The 19,314-nt window shown below is 41.8% G+C and overlaps 1 protein-coding gene across 7 annotated transcripts in view; it reads left to right on the top strand.

The window, feature by feature from the left end:
- The window catches only part of EXOC6 (exocyst complex component 6), a 195,064-nt gene that overhangs the window by 15,759 nt on the left and 159,991 nt on the right, over positions 1 to 19,314 (top strand). The window lies entirely within an intron of this gene.

Raw genomic sequence — 19,314 nt, forward strand, 5'->3', positions numbered from 1 at the left:
AGTGAAACCAGTTATGATGTAAATCCACCTTGCCCTGAGACTACAAAAAACTGGATTCTTGGTTTACACTAGTCTTAGCACTGATGAAGTGTGTGGTCGTGGGCAAAAATCATTTAACTTCTCTGGGCCTCGATTTTTTTATTTGTAGACAGGGGAGGGGTACGTGTTTAGATACCCAGAAAGCCCAGGAATTTAGAGACCTTGCCTATTTGTTCACTCCTGTATGCCTAAGCATGTGGTAGGCACATGATTTTTGTCACATGAAGCTCCCTCTATGATATAAATATGATTAGTGCATTTCCTTAATTTTTCAGTATAACACTTCTCATAAAACTGCATTTGCTAATGAAAGTTGAACTCATACATTTAAAGGAAGCTTTGTTTTCCTCACTGCATGGTGAAACTGAGAGTATAGTGTATGGTATAGTTATTACAACAGTCCATTTTTGAAAATAGTATTGATTAGGAAGGAGGTGCTTCTTGAGAAAATGTACTAGGCGGGATCATTGAAAGCAGGTGAAGTTAACTTAGAAGAAAAATTTTAACTACAGCTGACTTGAACAATATGGATTTGAACTGTGTGAATTCACTTATACCTGTAATTTTTTAATAGTAAATACAGTGGTAAAGAATCTGCCTGCCAATGCAGGAGACGCAAGTTGAGGAAGATCCTGGGTCTAAATGATCCCGGAGAAGGAAATGACAGCCCACTCCAGTATTCTTGCTTGGGAAATCCCGTGGACAGAGGAACCTGGTGGGCTACAGTCTATGGGGTCACAAAAGAGCCAGACACAACTTAGTGACTAAACAGCAACAACTGTGGGAACTTCTGTACTCTCACTGCTGGGGGAGGAGTTGGGGGCCTGGTTGACCCTTGGAGGGGGAACTAAGATCCGGAAAGTCTGGTGGCTCGGCCAAATAGAAAAAACACATACCTATTTTTGTGATACTACACGATCCGCAGTTGGTTGCATCTGGAAATGCCAAACCTGGGATATAGAAGAACCCATTGTATGGACAATAAGTTATATGTGGATTTTTCACTGCATGAAAGGTCCTCAGCCCTGATCCCCTCATTGTTTCAGGGTCAATTGTACACTGAGATTTTTGTAACAAATAGAATATATGTATTGGTGATGTTATCATTCTGTTTTGCTGGTGACATTTGTATCACCTACTCACTTTGTTGAAACCCACACTCTTTTCTTTAGTGAACTACACTGACTCATACTTACTCTATATATACACTTGTCATCTCTCATTTGCAAGCAGGCCCTGCACACACACATGGAGGGCACTGCTAGCATTCCTTTCTCTTGAACAGAGATTAAGCCAATGCTGTTTTATTCCTGAGGTTTCACTGAGTGAAATGCTAACACTAAAATTAAAAATTAAAAAAAAAACTTATTATGGGAAAATTTAAATGTTTCAAGAAGGTAAAAAAAAAAAAAATGTAGGGAATTCCCTGGTGGTCTGGTGGTTAGGACTGTATGCTTTCACTGCTGGGCCAGGTTCAGTCCCTGGTCAGGGAACTTAGACCCCGCAAGCCTCTAAGTGCCGCCAAAAATAAAAGTAAAAAATAAAGATTAAAAAGACTGACCATATGATGTGTTGGTGAAGTTGTGAAACAACTCCCATTCTGTGTATACTGCAGTGGGAATTTCATAGATGCTGTTTTTCAGGTTGAGGTTATTCCCTTCTAGTTTGTCAGGTGTTTTTACTGTGAAGGAGTGTTGAATTTTTCGGATGCTTTTTCTGCATCTATTGAGATGATCATGTGGATTTTGTCCCTTATCATATCACAATGGTGTTTTATATTAATTGATTTTCAGGTATAAATCAACCTTGCATTTTTGGAATTAATCCCACTTGGTCATAGTGTATAATCATTTTTTTATATGTTCAGTTCAGTCGCTCCGTTGTGTCCGACTCTTTGCAACCCCATGAATCTCAGCACGCCAGGCCTCCCTGTCCATCACCCACTCCCGGAGTTTACTCAAGCTCATGTCCATCGAGTCGGTGATGCCATCCAGCCATCTCATCCTCTGTTGTCCCCCTTTCCTCCTGCCCCAAACCCCTCCCAGCATCAGAGTCTTTTCCAATGAGTCAACTCTTCTCCTGAGGTGGCCAAAGTATTGGAGTTTCAGCTTTAGCATCAGTCCTTCCAATGAACACCCCAGGACTGATCTCCTTCAGAATGGACTGGTTGGATCTCCTTGCAGTCCAAGGGACTCTCAAGAGTCTTCTCAGATTCCATTTGTTAGTATCTTGTTTAGGATTTTTGCATGTATATTCATAAGAGCTATTTGTCTTTTATTTTCTGGTGATGTCTTTGGTTTTGGTATGAGAGCAATACCTTATTATTGGTTAGTGTTCCTCAATTGAGATGAGTGTGTTTTTATTTCTCCTTTTATATATGTGGTGTACCATATTTATGTATATATGTGTGTAATGCTGAATCACTCTTACATTCCTGTAATAAATCCCATATGGTCACAGAGTATAATCTTTTTAACATGCTGGATTCAGCTTGCTAATATTTTATTGAGTGTTTTTACATCTGTATTCACAGGGGATATTGGTACCTAGTTTTTTTTTTTGTGATGTCTTCAGCTGGCTTTGATATCAGAATAAAGCTGGCCTAATAGAATGAGTGAGGAGTGTCCCTACTCTCCTGCTTTTTGGAAGACTTTGTGTAGCAATAGTGTTAATTTTTCTTTAAATAGATGGTAGAATTTGTCACTAAAACCATCTAGCTTTTCTTTCTTGGAAGGTTTCTGATTATTGATCAGTCTCTTGTTATAACAAGTCTGTTTTGATTTTCTATTCTTACTGCATCAGTTTTGGTAGTTTGTGTCATTTTAGAAATTTGTACATTTTGTCTAGGTTATCAGGTTGTTCGTATAAAATGGTTCATGTGTGTATGTGCTTAGTCTGACTCTTTTGTGACCCCATGGACTATAGCCCACCAGTCTCCTCTGTCCATGGGATTTCCCAGGCAAGAATACTGAAGTGGGTTGCCATTTCCTTCTCCAGGAGATCTTCCTGACTCAGGGGTCAAATCCACATTTCTTGCTTGCCAGGCAGATTCTTTAACACTGAGCCACCTGGGAATCACAGAATTGTTCATAGCATTCCCTTATAACCTTTTTTATTTCTGTAAGACTTGTGGTACTGACTTTTCTTTTACTCTTTTCTATTTATTTCTTTGGCTGTGAGGGACTTAGTTGTGGCATATGGAATCTAGTTCCCTGACTAGGGATTGAACCTGGGCCTCTTGCATTGGGAATCGGAGTCTTAACCACTGGACCATCAGGAAAGTCCCTCTTTTACTCTTGATTTTAGTAATTTGTGTCTCTCTTTTTCTTAGTCAGTCCAGCTAGAAGTTTGTCAATTTTATCAACTTTAACATCATCTCATAAGTTTTGGTGTTGTGTGTTTTCATTTTTATTCCTTTCAAAATATTTTTTAAATTTTCTTTGTGATTTGTTCTTTGAGTCATTGGTTATTTAGAAATAGTTGTTAAATTTCAACATATTTGTGAATTTCTCAAATGCCTTTCCGTTACTAATGCGTAATTTCATTGTATTTGGTCAGAGATCATATTTTGTATGATTTCAATCCTTTTAAATTCACTTAGGCTTGTTTTACAGCCTAACATGTGATCTGTCCTGGAAAATGTTACCTGTTCACTTCAGAAGAATGTGTATGCTGATGTTACTGGGTGGAAGATGCTATAGACGTCTCTCAGGTCTCATTAGGTTATAGTTGTTCGGGTCTTCTGCTTCCCTTTTGATCTTTTACTTGTTGTTCTGCCCATTATTGGGCAATGGGTAGCTTTTGCTTCATGTATTTGGGGCTCTGTTTTTAGGTGCATGTGTTTGCTCGGTGTGTCTGACTCTTTGTGCTCCTTTGGCTCCTCTGTCCATGGGGATTTTCACACAAGAATATTGGAGTAAGTTGCCATTTCCTTCCTCAGGGGAACTCCCTACCCAGGGATCATACCTGCATCTCCCGAGTCTCCTGCATTGCAGGTAGATTCTTTACTGCTGAGGCATTGGGGAAGCCCATAAAGGTGTATTTGTTGTTGTTGTTCAGTAGCTCATTTGTGTCTGATGCTTCGTGACCCCGTGGACTGCAGCATGCCAGGCTTCACCATCTCCCTGAGCTTGCTCAAACTCATATCCATTTAGTCAGTGATACCATCCAACCATCTCGTCCTCTGTTGCCTCCTTCTCCTCCTGCCTTCAGTCTTTCCCAGCACCAGGGTCTTTTCCAATGAGTCAGTTCTTCGCATCAGGTGGCCAGAGTATTGGATCTTCAGCTTCAGCATCAGCCCTTCTAATGAATATTCAGGGTTGGTTTCCTTCAGGATTGACTGGTTTGATCTCCTTGCAGTCCAGGGGACTCACAAGGGTCTTCTTCAATACCACAGTTCAAAGGTATCAATTCTTCAGTGCTCAGCCTTCTTTATGGTCCAACTGTCACATCCATACATGACTACTGGAAAAACCATAGCCTTGACTAGACAGACCTTTGTTGACAAAGTAATGTCTCTGCTTTTTAATATGCTGTCTAGGTTTGTCATAACTTTTCTTTCAAGGAGAAAGTGTCTTAATTTCGTGGCTGCAGTCACCATTCAGAGTGATTTTGGAGCCCAAGAAAATAAAATATGTCACTGTTTCCATTATTTCCCCATCTATTTGCCATGTAGTGATGGGACTGGATGCCATGATCTTGGTTTTTTTAATGTTTAGTTTTAAGCCAACTTTTTCACTCTCCTCTTTCATCAAGAGGCTCTTTAGCTCCTCTTCACTTTCTGCCATGGGTTGGTGTTATCTGCATATCTGAGGGTATTGATATTTCTCCTGGCAATCTTGATTCAGCTTGTGCTTCATTCATCCAGCCTGGCATTTCACATGATGTATTCTGCATATAAGTTAAATAAGCAGGGTGACAATATACACTCTTGATGTACTCTTTTCCCAGCTTGGAACCAGTCCATTGTTCCATTTCTGGTTCTAATTGTTACTTCTTGACCTGCATACAGGTTACTCATGAGGCAGGAAAGGTGGTCTAGTATTCCCATCTTTTAAGAATTTTATACAGTTTGTTGTGACTCACACAGTCAAAGGATTTAGTGTAGTCAGTGAAGTAGAAGTAGATGTTTTTCTGGAATTCCCTTGCTTTTTCTATGATCCAGCAGATGTTGGCAATTTGATCTCTGGTTCCTCTGCCTTTTCTAAATCCGGCGTGAACGTCTGGAAGTTCTTTGTTCACTTACTGTTAAAGTCTACCTTGGAGAATTTTGAGCATTACTTTGCTAGCATGTGAAATGAGTGCAATTGTGTAGTAGTTAGAACATTCTTTGACATTGCCTTTCTTTGGGATTGGAATGAAAACAGACCTTTTCCAGTCCTGTGGCCACGGCTGAGTTTTCCAGATTTGCTGGCATATTGAGTGCACTTTCACAGCATCATCTTTTAGGATTTGAAATAGCTCAGCTGGAATTCCATCACCTCCACTAGGTTTGTTCATAGTGATACTTGGTATATATTTTTGATTGATTCTTTTACATTATAAAATGTTCCTCTTTATCTCTAGACTTATTTTATTTTTTAATTGCTTTTCAGTGTCTGTATTGAATTTGTTACAGTGTTGCTTCTGTTTTTTTTATGTTTTGTTTTTTTGGCCCTGAGGCATGTGGGATCTTAGCTACCTGACCAGGGATTGAACCCTCACCCCTTGCATTGGAAGGTGAAGTCTTAACCACTGGACAACCAGGAAAGTCTCCTAGACTTATTTTTAAGTTTGTTTTGTCTGATATTAGTAAATCTACTCTAGCTTTCTTTTGGTTGCTCTTTGTATGGTATGTCTGTTTTTATCTTTTTACTTTCAAACTATTTTTATCGTTGAATCCAAAGTGTATCTCCTGTAGATAGCATATTGTTGGAGTATGTTGTTTATCCAGTTTTATAACCTGACTTTTAAAAAATATAACTGTATTTATTTTATTATTTTTGACTGCTGGATCTTTGTTGCTCCACGGGCTTTTCTCTAGTTGTGGCAAGTGAGGGCTCCTCTCTGGTTGTAGGTGTGCAGGCGTCTCACTGTGGGGGCTTCTCTTGTTGCAGGGCACAGGCTCTAGGGTGTGTGTGGGCTCAGTAGTTGCAGTTCCTGGGTTCTAGAGCACAGGCTCAGTGGTTGTGGCACATGGGCACAGTTGCTCCACAGCAAGTAGGATCTTCCTGGATTAGGGATTGAACCCACGTCTCCTGCATTGGCAGGTGGATTCTTTATCACTGAATTACCAAGGAAGCCCATGATCTCTAACTTTTGTCTGTACTGTTTCATCTATTCATGTTGAATGTTAATATTTATATAGTTGGATTTGTATCTGTCATTTTACTTTTTGTTTACTGTACGTCTAGTTTTGTTTTGCTCCTCTGTTCCTTTTTTTCTATTTTTTGTTAAGTGAATATTTTATAGTGTAATATTTTAGTTACTTTAATGATTTTCCCCAGTATTTTAAACATTGATTTCTTAGTGATTACTCTCAGAATCCGTTTCAGATTAATTCTAAATTAATTTCTGTGAGATTCAGAAATATTCTATATAGAAGGTCTTCTTCAATGAACAATGAGTAAAAATAGAGGAAAACAATAGAAGGGGAAAGACCAGAGATCTTTTCAGGAAAATTGGAAATACCACGGGAACATTTCATGTAAAGATGGGCACAATAAAGGCCAGAAACGGTTGAGACCTAGTAGAAGAAGAGATAGAAAGAATACACAGAGGAACTGTACAAAAAAGATCTTAATGAACCAGATAACTGTGATGGTGTGGTCAGTTACCCAGAGCCAGACATTCTGAAGTGTGGGGTCAGGTGGGCCTTAGGAAGCATTACTGTCAGTAAAACTAGTGGATGCAATGGAATTTCAGTGGAGCTATTCAAAACTCTAAAAAATGATGCTATCAACATGCTGCACTCAATATGTCAGCAAATCTGGAAGACCCAGCAGTGGCCACAGGACTGGAAAAAGTCAATTCTCATCCCAGTTCCCAAGAAGGGCATTACTAAGGGATGTTCAAACCATCAGACAGTTGCACTTGTCTCCATGCTAGGAAGGTCGTGCTTAAAATCTTGCATGCTAGGGTTCAGCATTATATGAACCAAGAACCTTGAGATGGCCCATCTGGGTTTAGAAAAGGCAGAGGAACCAGAGATCAAATTGCCAACACTTTGTGGATCACAGAGAAAGCAATGGAATTCCAGAAAAACATCTACCTCTGTTTCAGTTATGCTAAAACCTTTGACCGTGTGGATCATAACAAACTATGGAAAGCTCTTAAAGAGATGGCTATATAGACCATCTTACCTGCCTCCTGAGAAATCTGTATGTGGGTCAGGAAGCAACAGTTAGAACCCTGTATGGAATGCCTGATTGGTTCAGGACTGAGAAAGGAGTATTGATAGGGCTATCTGTTGTCACCCTATTTGTTTAACTTATACACTGAACACATCATGAGAAATGCCAGACTGGGTGAGTTATAAGCTGGAATCAAGATATGTGGGAGAAGCATCAACAACCTCAGATATGTGGGTGATACCACTCTGTTGGCAGAAAATGGAGGGGAACTAAAGAATCTCTTGATGAGAATGAAGAAGGAGAGCGAAAAAGTCAACTTAAAACCAAATATGAAAAAGCTAAGATCGTGGCATCTGGCCCCATTACTTCATGGCAAGTAGAAGGGGAAAAGGTGGAAGCAGTGACAGATTTCCTCTTTTGGGGGTCTAAAATCACTGCACATGGTGACTACAGCGTGAAATCAGAAGATGATTGCTTCTTGGCAGGAAGGCCGTGACACACCTAGACAGTGTGTTGAAGAGCAGAGACATCACTCTGCTGACAAAGGTCCATGTAGTCAAGGCTACTGTCTTCTCAGTAGACATGTACAGGTGTGAGAGCTGGATTGTAAAGATGGTAGAGTGCCAAAGAATTGATGCCTTTGAACTATGGTGTTGAGAGTCCCTTGGACAGCAGGAAGATCAAACCAGTCAGTGAGTCTTAAAAAAAGATCAACCCTGAATACTCACTGGAAGGACTGATACCGAAGCTGAAGCTCCAGTATTTTGGTCACCTGATGCGGACAGCTGACTCATTGGAAAAGTCCCTGATGCTGGGAAAGACTGAAGGAAGAAGAAGAGGGCATCAGAGGAAGAGATGTGACTGGATGGCATCACTGATGCAGTGGACATGAACTTGGGCAAACTCCAGGACATGGTGAGGGACAGGGAAGCCTGGCCTGCTGCAGTCCATGGAATCACAAAGAGTCAGACACAACTGGGTGACTGAACAATAACAACATAGCTCTAGTCCCTCTTTTGTGCTATTATTGTTATATCTTACATCTGTATATGTTACAAATCCAACAATACATTGTTAAAATTCTTACTTCATATAGTTTTTTATTTTCCAAAGAAGCTGAGGGAAGGAGAGCAAGTATATTTATAGAATTTGTTATGTTAGCCTTATTTACCATTTATAAATCTCTTCATTTGATGCTGAGTCTTTGGTTGTGTTGTTTTCTTATTCCAGTACAGCTTTGCTCCCACATTTGTGCTGTTATTTTCAAATGTATTTCTATAGTTGAAATATATATTGTCAGTACAGTTATGTACACGTTGTCTTCTGCAGTTGCTTTTTAAATCAGTAAAGGAAGAAAGATGCATTTATACTGTGTTAAAAAAAAAAAATCTTGTATTTAACTGTGCCAGGTCTTACTTGCCCTGATATGTGAAATCTTTAATTGTGGCATGTAGGATCTAGTTTCCTGACTAGGGATAGAACCTGGGCCTCCTCCATTGTGAAAAGTGGAGTCTTAGCCACTGGACCACCAGGGAGGTCCCTATAGTGTCTTTTATAGTTACAGAGTTATCCTTCCTGGTGTTTGTGTATGTGTGTGTTCATATCGCCATCTGGGCACACTCTTATGAAGGACTTCCATTCATAGTTCTTTTAGGACTGGTCTGCTGTTAACAGTTCTCTCAGCTTTTGTTTATCTGCAAGTGTCCTTATTTTACCGTCATTTTTCCAGAGAGAGCTTTGTTAGTTATGAGATTCTTGGTTGGCAGTTTTTTCTTTTAGCACGTTGACTGTATCATCCCATTGCCTTCTGGCCTGCGTTTCTGCTGATAAAAAGTTGGCTGTTAATCTCAGTGGGATCCCCTTGTATGTGGTTTCCCCCACCCCACCCTCTTGTTGCTTTCAAGATTTTCCTTTTGTCTTTCATTATTTTACTGTGTTGTGTCTGGGAGTGGATTTCTCTGTGTTTATTCTTCTTGTAGTTTATTGATTATCTTGGATGTTTAATGTTTTTCATCAAATTAGGGAAATTTTAGCCATTAAAAAAATATTCTTTCTCTTTTTTACTTTGGTACTCCCATCACGTGTATGTTGGTATGCTTGACGGTGTTCACATTTTTCTGAAGCTCTGTACATTTCCTTCATTCTTTTTTCTCTCTGTTGTTTGGATTACATTTTTCTGTTGGTCTGTGTTTAAGTAGTCTGTCCTCTGTCAATTTATATTTGCTGCTGAGATCCTTTGATGAGTTTTTGTTTCTGTTGTTGACTTTTCAGCTCCAGAATTCCAACTTCGTTGTTTTTATAATTTCTCTCTCTGTGTCACAAATATTTTATTAGACACTGTCATCATGCCTTCTTTCACTACTTTGAGCGTGATGTTCTTTAGTTCTGTGAACATAGTACTTTGAAGTCTTTGTTAACTCCACCAGCTAGGTCCTCTCACAGGGCCTGTTTCTTTTCCTGTGTTTGGGTCAGAGTCTCCTATTTCTTTGCTTATCTCATAATTTGTTGATGTGGTTGAAAACTGGAAAATTCAGACAGTATAGACAGTATATTGTATTAACTCTGGATACTTAAACCTACCACTACCCCACCATCCTCTGGGGCTTATTTTTGTGCTTGTTAATTAATGGCTTGGCTGTACTATTTTAATCAAGTGTATTTATTTTCCTCACAACGTGAAGTCTCTGCTGTGGCTTCTCAGAGGGCACAGTCTTGGCACATAGTCACTCTGGGATGACTTTCCATGATCTCTCTGTTCAGTTGTCTGCCTATTTTGGTATCTCAGATATTAGACTCCAGTAATTGCTGACTGGTTGCTTTATTGTTTTCAACAATATCCAGGGGCATAAGTTGTTTCACAGTCTGATTCAGTTAAATATGGTCCCTTTTCCAGTGGTAGATTTTTTCCCCCCTTATGCAAGTGATTTGATGAGGCAGTATGTTTGGATGAAACTTGCAGGAGTGAGGAAAGTAGGATAGGGAAGAGATAAGTAAATCTGTGGGTTCAGCTTAAGTGTGGGCTCAGCCTGATTCCAGGAGAAGCTCTGGAGTTAGAATGATACCACAAAGTTGTTGCACTTTGAGGCACTGAAGCTGAACTTTTACTCCCACCTCCAGCAATCCTTCATTGGCTACAGGCTGCCCCAAGAGTATGTGTGCTGGCAGGGGGGACATACCTTCCCAGGCATTATTGGGCAGAGTGCCTCCCACGTGCAGGTCTCCAGAGAAGAGGGTAGCTATGAGCCTTTAGCTGCTGGGAGGTGAATAAGCACCACCAGGGATCTACTGTACACCCCAGCAGCTAGAACACATTAGATCACACTTAGTAAATTTGAAGGAATAAATGGACAAAATTTTCATTTATCTTTCTATTTCATGAGCTTCCCTTGTGGCTCAGCTGGTAAAGAATCCACCTGTAATGTGGGAGACCTGGGTTTGATCCCTGGGTTAGGAAGATCCCCTCGAGGAGAGAAAGGCTACCCACTCCAGTATTCTGGCTTGGAGAGTTTCTTAATGATTTTCCTAGTGGATTCGATCCCCTGATCTCCCCAGTCTTGACTTTTAAATGTTACTTAAAAATTGTGGTAAAATATATGTAACATAAAATTTATCTTTTTAAATGTACAATTCATGTCATAAAGTACATTCACATTGCTCTGCAGCCATCGCCACCATCCATCTCCAGAACTTTTTCATCTTTCCAAACTGAAACTGTACACGTTTAAATGGTAACTCCCCATTGTCCCTTCCTGCCAGCCCCTTGTAGCTACCATCATACTTTCTAGAATATTATTGCTTTAGATACCTCATATAAGTGGAATCATATAATTGTCCTTCTGTGACTGGCTTGTCTCACTTAACATTATGTCATCAAGGTCCATGCATGCATGTTGTAGCTGTGTCAGAATTTCCTTCCTTTTCGGGGCTGGATAATGTTTCATTATATATATATTCTACTTTTTGTTCATCCATTATTTGTTTGCTCAGATTGCTTCCAGCTTTTGACTGTTGTGAATGCTGCTGTGAACATGATGTACAAATACGTGTTTGAGTGCAGTGTTAGGTTTTCAGGCCAGTCTCTGAGGTTTGTTCTGATCACAAGAGGACTCCTCATATTTTCTGTGGTTCTTCTTGGTAAACTGACTGATTATATAACCTCTCCCTATTCACCAGGGAGGAGGGCACAGTTCTTGAGGTGCTGTGTCCCCCCTTTGCCTGGCAAAGTAATACAGCCATTCTTTCTCCTGGCTACAAGATGAAAGTGAAAGTTGCTTACAATGTCCAAAATCTCTGCAACCCCATGGACTGTAGAGACCATGGAATTCTCCAGGCCAGAGTACTGGAGTGGGTAGCCTTTCCCTTCGCCACGGGGTCTTCCCAACCCAGTGATCAAACCCAGTTCTCCCGTACTGCAGGCAGATTCTCTACCAGCTGAGCCACAAGGGAAGCCCGCAAGATGAAATAGAGCTTACCAGTAACAAGGCTAGTCCACAAGGCAGAATGTCAGGTAACATTGTGCCACAGGCAGAGCCTGAGGCAATAGGGAAGGGTTCCCTGGTTTAGGGAAGGAACCCTTCCCTGGTGGCTCAGAGGATAAAGCTCTGCCTGCAATGCGGGAGACCTGGGTTTGATCCCTGGATTGGGAAGATCCCCTGGAGAAGGAAATGGCAACCCACTCCAGGATTCTTGCCTGGAGAATCCCATGGACAGAGGAGCCTGGTGGGCTACAGTCCACAGGGTCACAAAGAGTCAGACACGACTGAGCGACTTCTCTTTCTTTCTTTCTTTTCCCTGGTTTTGTTCATGTGAGCTCTGTAGTGGTAAAGAACCTGCCTGCCAAGCAAGACTTGGGTTTATCCCTGGGTTGGGAAGATCCTCTGGAGGAGGGCATTGCAACCCATGCCAGTATTCTTGCCTGGAGAATCCCATGGACAGAGAAGCCTGGTGGACTATAGTCCAGAGGGTCACAAAGAATTAGACACAACTGAAGTGACTTAGCACAACTGGTCAAAAGTACTGATACACATATATCAACAAGCAAACATTAAACCATATAGCTCTGTGTCTCTTGCATTTAGAAGTGTTTGATTTTTAAGTGCCTGATTTTCTTTAAGCCAATTAAATAGAGCTGTTTGTAAATTAATGTAAATGCAACAGTGTCCAAAGGCAAAGACTCATTCTGAGACATACATGTATCCAAACAGACACAAGGCTTTCCTGGTGGCTCAGCCTGTAAAGAGCCCGCCTGTAGTGCCGGAGAATACCTGCAATGCAGGAAACCTGGGTTCGATTGCTGGGTTGAGAAGATCCCTCTGAGAAGAAAATGGCAACCCACTCCAGTATTCTTGCCTGGAAAATCCCATGGACAGAAGAACCCAGCGGTCTACATCCATGGGGTCACAAGAGTTGGACACAACTTAGAGACTAAACTACTATCACTCAGACACATCATGAAATCTCATAGCTTCGTTTCCCAGACTTAGTCATGAATCAGTAATCACAGAATAAAATTCACTAGTTTATAATAACAGTTGGAATAAGTAAAAATTTTTAAAGGCTTCTTTTCCTGTTTTTTTTTTCCCTTCCTCAATTTCAGGAATTAGAGATGGTCTAAATAAGTGACCCTGAAAGCCATGGTCTCGAGGCACAGGGGAGAAAAGCATTTTCTCCTAGTCGGACAGTTTCCAAAAAGTTTTAATTTATTTTCTTTGGAGTCTAAAGAATATTGTGGCCACACAGTCAAAAGTCACTTTTCGTTTTCTTTGGTCATAGTTTTGAAGTAGGAGAGAAGGGGTCGGGACACAGCTTTTGAAAGCATGACATAGTCTAAGGATACAACATAAGCTGATTAGAATCAAAGGGGTCCAAGATGGTAGACAAGTCACTTTGACTAGACCTTGATCCTCAATTAGCAAGCTAAATAACACATCCAGAGGTGTCTTGACAGTTCTAGTTCAGTTCAGTTCATTTCAGTCGCTCAGTCGTGTCCGACTCTTTGCGACTCCATGAATCGCAGCACGCCAGGCCTCCCTGCCCATCACCATCTCCTGGAGTTCACTCAAACTCACGTCCATTGAGTCGATGATGCCATCCAGCCATCTCATCCTCTGTCATCCCCTTTTCCACCTGCCCCCAATCTCCCAGCATCAGAGTCTTTTCCAGTGTGTCAGCTCTTCGCATGAGGTGGCCAAAGTACTGGAGTTTCAGCTTTAGCATCATTCCTTCCAAAGAAATCCCAGGGTTGATCTCCTTCAGAATGGACTGGTTGGATCTCCTTGCAGTCCAAGGGGCTCTCAAGAGTCTTCTCCAACACCAGAGTTCAAAAGCATCAATTCTTCAGTGCTCAGCCTTCTTCACAGTCCAACTCTCACATCCATACATGACTACTGGAAAAACCATAGCCTTGACTAGATGGACCTTTGTTGGCAAAGTAATGTCTCTGCTTTTCAGTGTGCTGTCTAGGTTGGTCATAACTTTCCTTCCAATGAGTAAGCGTCTTTTAATTTCATGGCTGCAGTCACCATCTACAGTGATCTTGGAGCGCCACAAAATAAAATCTGACACTGTTTCCACTGTTTCCCCATCTATTTCCCATGAAGTGATGGGACCAGATGCCATGATCTTCATTTTCTGAATGTTGAGCTTTAAGCCAACTTTTTCACTCTCCTCTTTCACTTTCATCAAGAGGCTTTTGAGTTCCTCTTCACTTTCTGCCATAAGGGTGGTGTTATCTGCATTTCTGAGGTTATTGATATTTCTCCCAGCAATCTTGATTCCAGCTTGTGCTTCTTCCAGTCCAGCGTTTCTCATGATGTACTCTGCATAGAAGTTAAATAAGCAGGGTGACAGTTCTACTGCTGCTGCTGCTGCTAAGTCGCTTCAGTTGTGTCCAACTCTGTGCGACCCCATAGACGGCAGCCCACGAGGCTCCCCTGTCCCTGGGATTCTCCTGGCAAGAACACTGGAGTGGGTTGCCATTTCCTTCTCCAGTGACAGTTCTAAGGCACCATCAAAAGACCAAAAGATGGGTGGTGGCCCAGCTCCTGGAAATCTCCACCCCTTCCCTAAAATAGTTTGACTAATCCTCTCACTCAACATTGTAGTTGTTCATTAGCTCTGTCGTGGACTGCAGCACACCAGGCTTCCCTGTCCTTCACCATCTCCCAGAGGTTGCTCAAACTCATGTCCGTTGGGTCAGTGATACCATCCAACCATCTCATCCTCTGTCGTCTCCCTTCTTCTCCTGCCTTCAATTTTCCCCAGCATCAGGGTCTTTTCTAATGAGTTGGCTCTTCGCATCAGATGGCCAAAGTATTGGAACATCAGTCCTTCCAATGAATATTCAGGGTTGATTTCCTTTAGAATGGACTGGTTGGATATGCTTGCAGTCCAAGGGACTCTCAAGAGTCTTCTCCAGCACCACAGTTCAAAAGCATCAATTTTTGGCATTCAGCCTTCTTTATGGTCCAACTCTCATATCTGTACATAACCACTAGAAAAATAACAGCTTTGACTTGTAGTGGAGCTATCCCATGTTGAAGGTCAGGAACGGACGCGGTAAGGAGAAAACCCTCGTCCAAGGTAAGGAGCAGCGGCTGTGCTTTGCTAGAGCAGCCGTGAAGAGATACCCCACGCCCAAGGTAAGAGAAACCCAAGTAAGATGGTAGGTGTTGCAAGAGAGCATCAGGGGGCAGACACACTGAAACCATACTCACAGAAAACTAGTCAATCTAATCACACTAGGACCACAGCCTTGTCTAACTCAATGAAACCAAGCCATGCCTGCGGGGCAACCCAAGACAGGCGGATCATGGTGGAGAGGTCTGACAGAGCGTGGTCCACTGGAGAAGGGAATGGCAAGCCACTTCAGTATTCTTGCCTTGAGAACCCCATGAACAGTATGAAAAGGCAAAATGATAGTATACTGAAAGAGGAACTCCCCAGGTCAGTAGGTGCCCAATATGCTACTGGAGATCAGTGGAGAAATAACTCCAGAAAGAATGAAGGGATGGAGCCAAAGCAAAAACAATACCCAGCTGTGGATGTGACTGGTGAGAGAAGCAAGGTCCGATGCTGTAAATATTGCATAGGAACCTGGAATGTCAGGTCCATGAATCAAGGCAAATTGGAAGTGGTCAAACAAGAGATGGCAAGAGTGAACGTCAACATTCTAGGAATCAGCAAACTAAAATGGACTAGAATGGGTGAATGTAACTCAGATGACCATTATATCTACTACTGCGGGCAGGAATCCCTCAGAAGAAATGGAGTAGCCACCATGGTCAACAAAAGCGTTCGAAATGCAGTACTTGGATGCAATCTCAAAAATGACAGAATGATCTCTGTTCATCTCCAAGGCAAACCATTCAGTATCACAGTAATCCAAGTCTATGCCCCAAACAGTAACGCTGAAGAAGCTGAAGTTGAACGGTTTTATGAAGACCTACAAGACCATTTAGCACTAACACCCAAAAAAGATGTCCTTTTCATTATAGGGGACTGGAATGCAAAAGTAGGAAGTCAAGAAACACCTCGAGGAACAGGCAAATTTGGCCTTGGAATGCAGAATGAAGCAGGGCAAATGCTAATAGAGTTTTGCCAAGAAAATGCACTGGTCATAGCAAACACCCTCTTCCAACAACACAAGAGAAGACTCTACACATGGACATCACCAGATGGTCAACACCGAAATCAGATTGATTATATTCTATGCAGCCAAAGATGGAGAAGCTCTATATAGTCAACAAAAACAAGACCAGGAGCTGACTGTGGCTCAGATCATGAACTCCTTATTACCAAATTCAGACTTAAATTGAAGAAAGTAGGGAAAACCGCTAGACCTTTCAGGTATGACCTAAATCAAATCCCTTATGATTATACAGTGGAAGTGAGAAATAGATTTAAGGGCCTAGATTGGATAGATAGAGTGCCTGATGAACTATGGAATGAGGTTCATGACATTGTACAGGAGACAGGGATCAAGACCATCCCCATGGAAAAGAAATGCAAAAAAGCAAAATGGCTGTCTCCGGAGGCCTTACAAATAGCTGTGAAAAGAAGAGAAGCGAAAAGCAAAGGAGAAAAGGAAAGATATAAGCATCTGAATGCAGAGTTCCAAAGAATAGCAAGAAGAGATAAGAAAGCCTTCTTCAGCAATCAATGCAGAGAAATAGAGGAAAAGAACAGAATGGGAAAGACTAGAGATCTCTTCAAGAAAATTAGAGATACCAAGGGAACATTTCATGCAAAGATGGGCTCGATAAAGGATAGAAATGGTCTGGAACTAACAGAAGCAGAAGATATTAAGAGGTGGCAAGAATACACGGAAGAACTGTACAAAAAAAGAACTTCACGACCCAGATAATCATGATGATGTGATCACTAATCTAGAGCCAGACATCCTGCAATGTGAAGTCAAGTGGGCCTTAGAAAGCATCACTATGAACAAAGCTAGTGGAGGTGATGGAATTCCAGTTGAGCTGTTTCAAATCCTGAAATATGATGCTGTGAAAGTGCTGCACTCAATATGCCAGCAAGTTTGGAAAACTCAGCAGTGGCCACAGGACTGGAAAAGATCAGTTTTCATTCCAATCCCAAAGAAAGGCAATGCCAAAGAATGCTCAAACTACCGCACAATTGCACTCATCTCACATGCTAGTAAAGTAATGCTCCAAATTCTCCAAGCCAGGCTTCAGCAATATGTGAACCATGAACTTCCAGATGTTCAAGCTGGTTTTAGAAAAGGCAGAGGAACCAGACATCAAATTGCCAACATGCGCTGGATCATGGAAAAAGCAAGAGAGTTCCAGAAAAACATCTATTTCTGCCTTATTGACTATGCCAAAGCCTTTGACTGTGTGGACAAGAAACTGTGGACAATTCTGAAAGAGATGAGACTACCAGACCACCTGACCTGCCTCTTGAGAAATCTGTATGCAGGTCAGGAAGCAACAGTTAGAATTGGACATGGAACAACAGACTGGTTCCAAATAGGAAAAGGAGTACGTCAAGGCTGTATATTGTCACCCTGCTTATTTAACTTCTATGCAGAGTACATCATGAGAAACGCTGGACTGGAAGAAACACAAGCTGGAATCAAGATTGCTGGGAGAAGTATCAATAACCTCAGATATGCAGATGACACCACCCTTATGGCAGAAAGTGAAGAGGAGCTAAAAAGCCTCTTGATGAAAGTGAAAGAGGAGAGTGAAAAAGTTGGCTTAAAGCTCAACATTCAGAAAACGAAGATCATGGCATCTGGTCCCATCACTCCATGGGAAATAGACGGGGAAACAGTGGAAACAGTGTCAGACTTTATTTTTTGGGGCTCCAAAATCACTGCAGATGGTGACTGCAGCCATGAAATTAAAAGACGCTTACTCCTTGGAAGGAAAGTTATGACCAACCTAGACAGCACATTGAAAAGCAGAGACATTACTTTGCCAACTAAGGTCTGTCTAGTCAAGGCTATGGTTTCTCCTGTGGTCATGTATGGATGTGAGAGTTGGACTGTGAAGAAGCCTGAGCGCTGAAGAATTGATGCTTTTGAACTGTGGTATTGGAGAAGACTCTTGAGAGCCCCTTGGACTGCAAGGAGATCCAACCAGTCCATTCTGAAGGAGATCAACCCTGGGATTTCTTTGGAAGGAATGATGCTAAAGCTGAAACTCCAGTACTTTGGCCACCTCATGCGAAGAGTTGACTCATTGGAAAAGACTCTGATGCTGGGAGAGATTGGGGGCAGGAGGAGAAGGGGACGACCGAGGATGAGATGGCTGGATGGCATCACAGACTCGATGGACATGAGTCTGAGTGAACTCTGGGAGATGGTTATGAACAGGGAGGCCTGGCGTGCTGCGATTCATGGGGCCGCAAAGAGTCGGACATGACTGAGCAACTGAAGTGAACTGAACTTGACTTGTAGTACAGACCTTTGTTGCCAAAGTGATGTCTCTGCTTTTTAATATATGCTGTCTAGGTTTGTCATGGCCTTCCCTGATGGCTTAGTGGAAAAACTCCACCTGCCAAGCAAGAGATGTGGGTTTGAGCCTGGGAAATCCCATGGACAGAGGGACCTGGCAGGCTACAATCTATGGGAACATGAAGAGTTGGGCATGACTTGGCGACTAAACAAAAACATAAGATTTGTCATAGCTCTCCTTCCAAGGAGCAAGCATCTTTTAATTTCATGGCTGTAGTTTCTGTTCGCAGTGACTTTGGAGCCCAAGAAAATAATATCTGTCAATGCTTCATACTTTTTCCTCTTCTCTTTGCCATGAATTGATGGGACTCGATGCCATGGTCTGTAGAGAGGAAAATGAGACCAAACTCGGAGAAACAGGGAGTCAGTCAAGTTAAATGTATGTTGCCACTTGGGTTTTCCTCCTAGGAGACCTTTAAAAACGAAAGCAGGGGGACTTCCCTGGAGGTCCAGTGGTTAAAAATCTGCTTTGCAATGCAGGGGACACCAGTTCAGTGATCCCTCATGACATGGGGCAACAAAGAGCCTGAGTTCTGCAACCAGGACACAGCGCAGCCAAAATAAATAAAAATCTAAAAAGAAAAAGGAAGAGTTCCCTGGTGCCCCAGTAGTTAGAATTCTGCACTTTCACTGCAAAATCAATCCCTGGTTGTGGAACAAAAAAAAAAAATAACAAAAACCTCAAGCAGAAGTGAAGATCTCTGGCAATGCAGTTTCCTGTTTCTGCCCGGTGAGTCCACTGGGAATTTTGATGAACCCTCCAAAACTATTACAAGATAATTAAAAAAAAAATGATAAAATTATGCCCCACATGCAGATAGTGAAAGAAAGAAAGAAAGTGAAGTCGTTCAGTCATGTCCAACTCTTTGCAACCCCATGGACTGTAGCCTACCAGGCTCATCCATCTATGGGATTTTCCAGGCAAGAATACTGGAGTGGGTTGCCATTTCCTTCTCCAGGAGA

Source organism: Oryx dammah, unplaced genomic scaffold, assembly GCF_014754425.2.
Source record: "Oryx dammah isolate SB20612 unplaced genomic scaffold, SCBI_Odam_1.1 HiC_scaffold_14, whole genome shotgun sequence".
Lineage (NCBI taxonomy): Eukaryota > Metazoa > Chordata > Mammalia > Artiodactyla > Bovidae > Oryx > Oryx dammah.